This window comes from Pecten maximus, chromosome 4 (genome assembly GCF_902652985.1).
Source record: "Pecten maximus chromosome 4, xPecMax1.1, whole genome shotgun sequence".
Taxonomy (NCBI): Eukaryota; Metazoa; Mollusca; class Bivalvia; order Pectinida; family Pectinidae; genus Pecten; species Pecten maximus.
This window is the reverse complement of record NC_047018.1, coordinates 47,515,000-47,523,200: the sequence shown is the minus strand read 5'-3', so window position 1 is coordinate 47,523,200 and position 8,201 is coordinate 47,515,000. Positions and strand designations below refer to the sequence as shown.

At 38.4% G+C, this 8,201-nt stretch overlaps 1 long non-coding RNA gene across 1 annotated transcript in view; it reads right to left on the bottom strand.

Moving 5' to 3' along the window:
* Positions 1-2,578: 2,578 nt before the first annotated feature.
* The window catches only part of LOC117326287, a 70,757-nt gene continuing 65,134 nt past the window's right edge, over positions 2,579-8,201 (bottom strand). The window contains exons 3-4 of the long non-coding RNA XR_004532458.1: positions 3,759-3,906; positions 2,579-3,142 (exon numbers count right to left, since the gene is read on the bottom strand). This is a non-coding gene — a long non-coding RNA (uncharacterized LOC117326287). The remainder of the gene's footprint in view (positions 3,143-3,758; positions 3,907-8,201) is intronic.

Below are 8,201 nucleotides of genomic sequence, written 5' to 3'. Positions count from 1 at the left end.
GCTCCCTCTCCCACCTACACATACAGCCCTGCTCCCTCTCCCACCTACACATACAGCCCTGCTCCCTCTCCCACCTACACATACAGCCCTGCTCCCTCTCCCACCTACACATACAGCCCAGCTCCCTCTCCCACCTACACATACAGCCTAGCTCCCTCTCCCACCTACACATACAGCCCAGCTCCCTCTCCCACCTACACATACAGCCCTGCTCCCTCTCCCACCTACACATACAGCCCTACTCCTCTCCCACCTACACATACAGCCCTGCTCCCTCTCCCACCTACACATACAGCCCTGCTCCCTCTCCCACCTACACATACAGCCCTGCCCCCTCTCCCACCTACACATACAGCCCTGCTCCCTCTCCCACCTACACATACAGCCCTGCCCCTCTCCCACCTACACATACAGCCCTGCTCCCTCTCCCACCTACACATACAGCCCTGCTCCCTCTCCCACCTACACATACAGCCCTGCTCCCTCTCCCACCTACACATACAGCCCTGCTCCCTCTCCCACCTACACATACAGCCCTGCTCCCTCTCCCACCTACACATACAGCCCTGCTCCCTCTCCCACCTACACATACAGCCCTGCTCCCTCTCCCACCTACACATACAGCCCTGCCCCCTCTCCCACCTACACATACAGCCCTGCTCCCTCTCCCAACTACACATACAGCCCTGCTCCCTCTCCCACATACACATACAGCCCTACTCCCTCTCCCACCTACACATACAGCCCTGCTCCCTCTCCCACCTACACATACAGCCCTGCTCCCTCTCCCACCTACACATACAGCCCTGCTCCCTCTCCCACCTACACATACAGCCCTGCTCCCTCTCCCATCAACACATACAGCCCAGCTCTCTCTCCTCCTGAATGTACAGCCCTGCCCCCTAGACATACTGCCCTTCCCCTAGACAGACTGCCCTGCCCCCTTCCTCCTATATATACACACCTACCTACCCTAATGACCAGTAGTAATGCCAATATCCCATTTCTTTATTACAGCCCTCACATAAATGACTTCATCAAAGCCCCGTTAAACTACCCCGTTAAACTACCGTACCTGTCAAACAGCCTATATTTGGGACACACAATACCACCTAATGGTCAATTACATGTAAATCAGACAAACGATACCTTCCCTTTACAGGTAAAAACTGAATTAACACCAGTGGACAGTGGTCACTGGTCAGTGGCTCAACCCCACACCATCTACATCCACCTTCACACCTACCCCGATATAAATTATACACTTATCTACCCGGCCATTTCTCCTGCCCCACATACACTTCATAATCACAGATACCAAGAAATGCTTTTATCGACAGACATTCCCCTGTTCAGGCTCTCAGTAGCAACCTCTATTCCTCGTCTCGAAGGTGACGATTTTCTTTCAATGACACCAACCAACCATTTTGCTACTATCTGAGTAATAAATCTAACTTTTAACTTGGACTGGCATCGCGAGTAAGTATGTGTTCTTTTTATCAAAGGAGAATAAGGCACAGAGGTGTTTAAGATTAAATCTATTTACTTTCAACAATAAAAAGTTTCCAGTATTTAATTCAAACTTGATACATTTATACCTCCGAGAGGAATATCGAAGTAATCCTGATGATTTGACCCGTTCTTTAATAGATATCTACCTAATGATAAAATCTCAGGTGATACGGACTCTAGGTCATGTCATGGGGGGCATGAGTGTCCAAATTACCATGCGTATACATTTCTATTTTATCCACTCTCGTTTATAATAATCGTAAATTTATATCAATTTCTTTTTGAGATAAATATCAATTGGTGTTTTGTGAAGTGCTACGAGGGTATTTGAGGACGTTTTCCTTCGAATGCTGTCTAAAACATGAATATGAACGTTGCTACATTAATACGAACATCCATTTAACTCATTGTCGGTATTTGAAGTACTTTGTCAACTCCGTTTTACGATTTCATCAATTTACGTTTTACGGAGGAGTGACCCCGTTAAAGGTTTTTGGGGACACCTACAATTTACGTTAAAATCAGAGAAAAGATCATTGAAGTAAATGTATCGTACAATTTCATCTGTCCTTTGTGTCTGTAAGATGTATCGGTACGTTCACACTCCCGAATAAAGGTCACATTAGTGTTTGTGTCCAGTATAGATCTTAGCATAGTAACCAAGCTCCCACTATAGATCCAATGGAAAATGCTGCGAAAGTACATGAAGTGTCATTCCTTTCACAGACAAAATGTTCTGACAAAAAATTATCATAAACTACTAGATATTTCTGTTTAGCAAAAACATGATTAAAAACTGTATTTACAATTTTATACACTTATCTTAATAAAATCTATAAAAAAATGTGTTTGCAAGAAAGAAGTTGTAGAATAAAAACATAAGGAAAATTTTTATTGATTTATCTTTTGTTTAATATAATAATGGTCATTCAATGTATAAACAAGGTCAGTGAAATAAAGTTTACGAATACACAATGAAATTGTATCGTCATGGCCGAATAAGAGTCGATTTGAGGGCATTCCTGGATGCTGTAATTGACAATAGCATTATGTCAGAAAGCCTAAATGATTTATCTTTTGTTTAATATTATAATGGTCATCTCCATCCAATGTGTAAATATGGTCAGTGATATAAAGTTTACGAATACACAATGAAATTGTATCGTCATGGCCAAATAAGAGGCGATTCGAGGGCATTCCTGGACCCTGTAATTGACAATAGCATTATGTCAGCAAGCCTATCAATACCAAGAGCCTGACTGACTTAGATTTCTACACCTGTAGGTGACACAGGATGTTTTGACAATTACTCTACCTTATCAATGTTCAAAGAGATAAAGATTTTAATTCTTCATTTCCCACACTCATCATTGCGGTCTGTCCAGTTACAAGGGCCAGTAAGTGTCGACTACAGACAGGTAGCCCGATTCTAAACAAACACAAATAAATCTATCAAAACACCATATAAATTCATTTCTCTGACTGTGTGCTGGTCAAGTGCCCACTCAACGTGTCTGACCTCAACCCCTGACCCGGACGGCCGTGGTAAGGCGTGTGTACGTCAGGATCATTGTGACTGCTGTGACAATTGTCAGCGACAGGAAGCTGTGAGCATCCCTCGTTGATCTACCTGTAGAAAACAATAGACATTGTGAGAATGACCAGTATTGATTGTATACGTATGTAAATAGACTAGTTAACGTCATCGGATCACTGAGTCAACAATATTGTCTATACTTATGGAAGACTGACTTCTCTAACAAAATATTTAATCCTTTTGTGTTTATTCATTGGGAACATATTTGTTCTTTCGCAGTAAATACACATCTACTGATATTGTTGCTTGTGACAATGCTGAGAATTTTGAAAATGCCTTTTTCACAGTTTTAAGCTTATTGTTTTTTTTTATACACATAGAGTATGGAATTTCAATTCATAATTCTCAAATTTCATCGCCTCTAGACTGATAACGGAAAGATTGTTGATAAACATGAGAGAACAGTTATACATTCAACAGCTTACACAGGATAAACAATGTCCTAACACACAAGTAAATGTTTTTTTAAGTCTGTGAAATATCTACAACAGACAAGTAATAAATTAAACACACATGAAATGTCTTCTTACCATTATTTCATGTTGAGAAACTGCAAAAAGTAACACCATCAGATTTTCATTTGTCTTAAACTGGTAAACATGTATATTTATCATTCTTTAAGTGGTACAACAACATCTTGTCAACAAACCTGGAATTTTAACGAGCGTGTAAATGTATTCATCAGATATGGAATACGTAGTTTCAAGGATCCGTGTCCGAAAGGTGAACATCTGTGATCCCCACCCATCTGAGCACCTGTCTTCAAGACCATGGTTCCCATCTCAAGGTTCAAAGACCTGAAAAATGAAAACATTATTACCATGTGCTCAGAAACTTGTGTTCATTATTATAAAATGGCTTCAATGACCTGGGTTTCTGAACGTTTATCAAAACAGAAGCAACTCGGATCACAGAAATCATTTAATAATCCTGATCTTCTATGAAATAATCCAATGGGACCAACACATAAACTTTGATTTACTATAAGGTTGATCAATGTATTGGTGATTCAACATTTGGTTGATTCAGAGTATTGGTGATTCAATGTACAGTTGATTCAATGTACGGTTGATTCACTGTACGGTTGATTCACTGTATGGTTAATTCACTGTACAGGTGTTTCAATGAACAGTTGATTCAATGAACAGTCAATTCAATATATGGGTGATTCAATGAACGGTCGTTTCACTGTACAGTTAGGCTTATTACATGACAATGAAATAACATAAAGTATATTACTACACCGTAATCAACAGTCGGTTTGGTTTTGAATAGTTTAAAAAAAAACAAAGTCATTTCAGGACGGCCTCTCCTGTGCACGAAACTTACATCAACTTTAAAGTGCTACCTCACAGAAGCATACTGTTGAAGACACCCAGCAGGACACCCCACCTGATCACATTATACTGAAAAAGGTCAAACCAGTCGTCCCACTCCTTGTATGCTGAGCGACAAGCAGACGTAGCAACTACCATTTTTATAGACTCTGGTATGTCTCGGCCAGGACACAGAACCAAAAGCCTTCCTCAGAAGGATGGACATTCAACTTAAGGCCAATATAAGGATTTTATTACAAGACATTGAGTATTTGTAGGGAAAATATTATTTGTTTATTCATTGAAATATTTATGTATTACCATGGAATAGAATAAAGAATCTCTGTTCGACAAGATTTACACTGTTGTAGTGCAAAACTAGAAAGTTTGTTAATTGAAAACTGCCACCTCTGTGACCTTGAAGGTGGGTCAAGGTTATCCAACTCATCAATTAGGCACACTTGCCAGATATCGTCTTGCTAACATCTCCCAGCATGATTTAAGTTCAGAAATCATTTTAAAGAGAGGTTGATACTGGATGGACTACAGATGCTGACCCCATCAAATATAAATTCACAGGTTTGTCATTCTTGGTGCTAGATGAGGTGTCAAATCGAGAAAAGGGAATAACACGTAAAAGACATGATATTTGATTGGTCATTTTTAAGTCACGATGAGCAGACGGATATGAAACACTGCAGTCTCCTCCCTAATGCTACATCAGACATTGGTAACAGTCGCCTTGAGGACTCGTTCATCAAATCTTAACGCGGTCTTATAGATACCGTTTTATATCTCTCGCCTCCCTAAACAGTCTGGATGTTCCAATCCGAATAATTTTTGTGGACTGAAAAAAGTCTCGGTTATTAGCCGTTTGGGAACTGGGAGACGTAATAGTCTAGACTTCGTAAAGCTTTGCCCCCTATTATCATGTAATGTCGAAGTTAGGTTCTGATCCACGACCATCTTCTCCGTGAGCTATTTATAACCGTTAAACAAGGAAACGACAATTTCATTTGTGACAGGGGAGACTGCATTCCGGAGGTGTCACACCTGTTAATAGTTTTGACACTGGTCAATGGAAGCGTCTACAGATTTTTGCACCAATCCAATATAAAACGGAAGGACTACAGATGGCCCAACAGCAAAATATTTAGCGAAAATCAGAGAATTCTCAAAACGGGTTGAATCCTCACCTAGAATATAGTGGTATGTTGTGCATTCAGTTCAAACGAATTAAATAACACACTGGTGTTATGTACAGACAATAAAAACAGGTATCTGTGTCTGAGGGTTTGAAGTTCGGTAGTATTGATACAAATATCTAAACGTCATCGGCACAATAGTGTCATGATTCCTCATCACCTGCTAACAGTGTTTTACCGGAGTATAAAGGTAGGGGTGTGTGTCACCGCGCGGGGTTAGAGTATATCAAATTACGCCTCTTATAGTCCTCAGATCACTCTCAAAATCTCATCTCCGTACTCGATCGAATACATTTTTTACCCTGACTGAATGACGCATAATATGAATGTTAACAGATACTTAAAACGGTATTTAAATTTATATAAATTAGACACAGACAATTTGAATTTCTGCACGAGATTCCTGTTGATAAACACACTGTTTTGTTCCAGTGTTAATGTTTCCAAACATGTAACAATCACTAAACGATAGCCGTGCTGATAAGGTCAGACAATCGGATCACATTTCAGTGTTTTTTTAAGCTCGAAACACTTATCTGTGTTGACCATTGCCTCATCTTAGTTCAAGGTGAATCTATCTCAAATACACATGTTCACCAACCTGTATTGAGCAGCAGGTACACGCTATCTGCCCTATGCTAGAGTGCATGTCCGATTATCTTCGTCTGTTCGACCGCATTACGATTTGGCGCTTTAATGCAAAAAGGCCGCATATCAGGCCAAAGAAGGCAATGGCATTTACACTTATATTGACATCAGTCAGCTTCATTACCCATCGAACATATCAATCAAATCATCAGTATCTTAAATGTACCTAAATTATAATGGTTTGACAGTTTGTACAGTAAATGTACCTAAATTATGATGGTTTGTACAGTAAATGTTCCTAAATTATGATGGTTTGTACAGTAAATGTTCCTAAATTATGATGGTTTGTACAATAAATGTTCCTAAATTATGATGGTTTGTACAGTAAATGTACCTAAATTATGATGGTTTGTACAATAAATGTTCCTAAATTATGATGGTTTGTACAATAAATGTTCCTAAATTATGATGGTTTGTACAGTAAATGTTCCCAGATTATGATGGTTTGTACAGTAAATGTTCCTAAATTATGATGGTTTGTACAGTAAATGTACCTAGATTACGATGGTTTGTACAGTAAATGTTCGCATATTATGATGGTTTGTACAGTAAATGTACCTAAATTATGATGGTTTGTACATTAAATGTACTTAAATTATTATGGTTTGTAAAGTAAAACTTCCTAAATCATGATGGTTTGTACAGTAAATGTACCTAAATAATGATGGTTTGTACAGTAAATGTACCTAAATTATGATGGTTTGTACAGTAAATGTACCTAAATTATGATGGTTTGTACAGTAAAAGTTCCTAAATTATGATTGTACAGTAAAAGTTCCTAAATTCTGATGGTTTGTACAGTAAATGTACCTAAATTATGATGGTTTGTACAGTAAAAGTTCCCAGATTACAATAGATACAGCTACTACGGTAAACGTTCCTAGATTACGAAGGCAAGTGTGGTAAATGTTTAATGCATATATCTTTGTTACTATTATATACACAATATTTTTTGTGTTTTCTTACTGAACTATGTTCACAATGCTCGAGAGTTTCTAAACTTGAAACAGAGATCTTGGTAAATTGGTGTCCTGTATTCGTACTATCCTAAATAATTTTAAAATTACATCCCAGTTGAAACTTCCCAATTAGATAATACAATTGTATATGTACAAACTATGTATCTCAATCGGTACACATGTACTAAATAAATCATGCCTAAGATTACAGACAAGACAAATGTAAGCAGTTAAGTTAATGACAAAATACAACAAATTAATTAACTCTCCATTACTGCTAGCATGAATACCATCCCAATTCTGATGTTCTTTATTTTGAAAATCAAGATGACATATTAGTTCCCAAAAGTCACAAATGAAATGACTTCTCAATTCTATCCTTAAATTCAATCCTTATATAGCCAAATTTTGTTATCTCAAAAACTCGTAAAAACTCCCGAGATATTCAGAGTATTCAAGGTAACCAGGTGAATTTCACTATTAAAATTTTTCACTGCTGAAACAGAATTTTTTCTTCAAGTTAACCATGGTCTTTGAGTTATAACAGTTTGAGATACTGTAAACATATATATTTTTGTGGTTATCTCATTTTAGCGTTTTCTGCATTTTAAACCTTCCGTTAAATTTTGACAGCACTAACAGTATATGAAGTTCATGTCTATTCTTATATCTATGGCAAGTATAGCCCGAGTTTTCTCTGGCCCTGTCACCATGTCTGGTGTAGGGCCAGAGCGCACTACTATATGAAAACGTGGAATTATCCGACACCGTTTGGTGTCGCTAAGAATTTGATGCAAAAACAATAAAATCGGGTGTGACATAACACCTACCTTACATATATGGATAAATGAGATATTTATGTACCCCAAAACACCCATTTAGTCTCATATAGGTGTTTTATTCCGTCTGTATAGACCCTCGCTTTACGCTAGTCAAAATTTCATACTTGACTCGACGCCATATT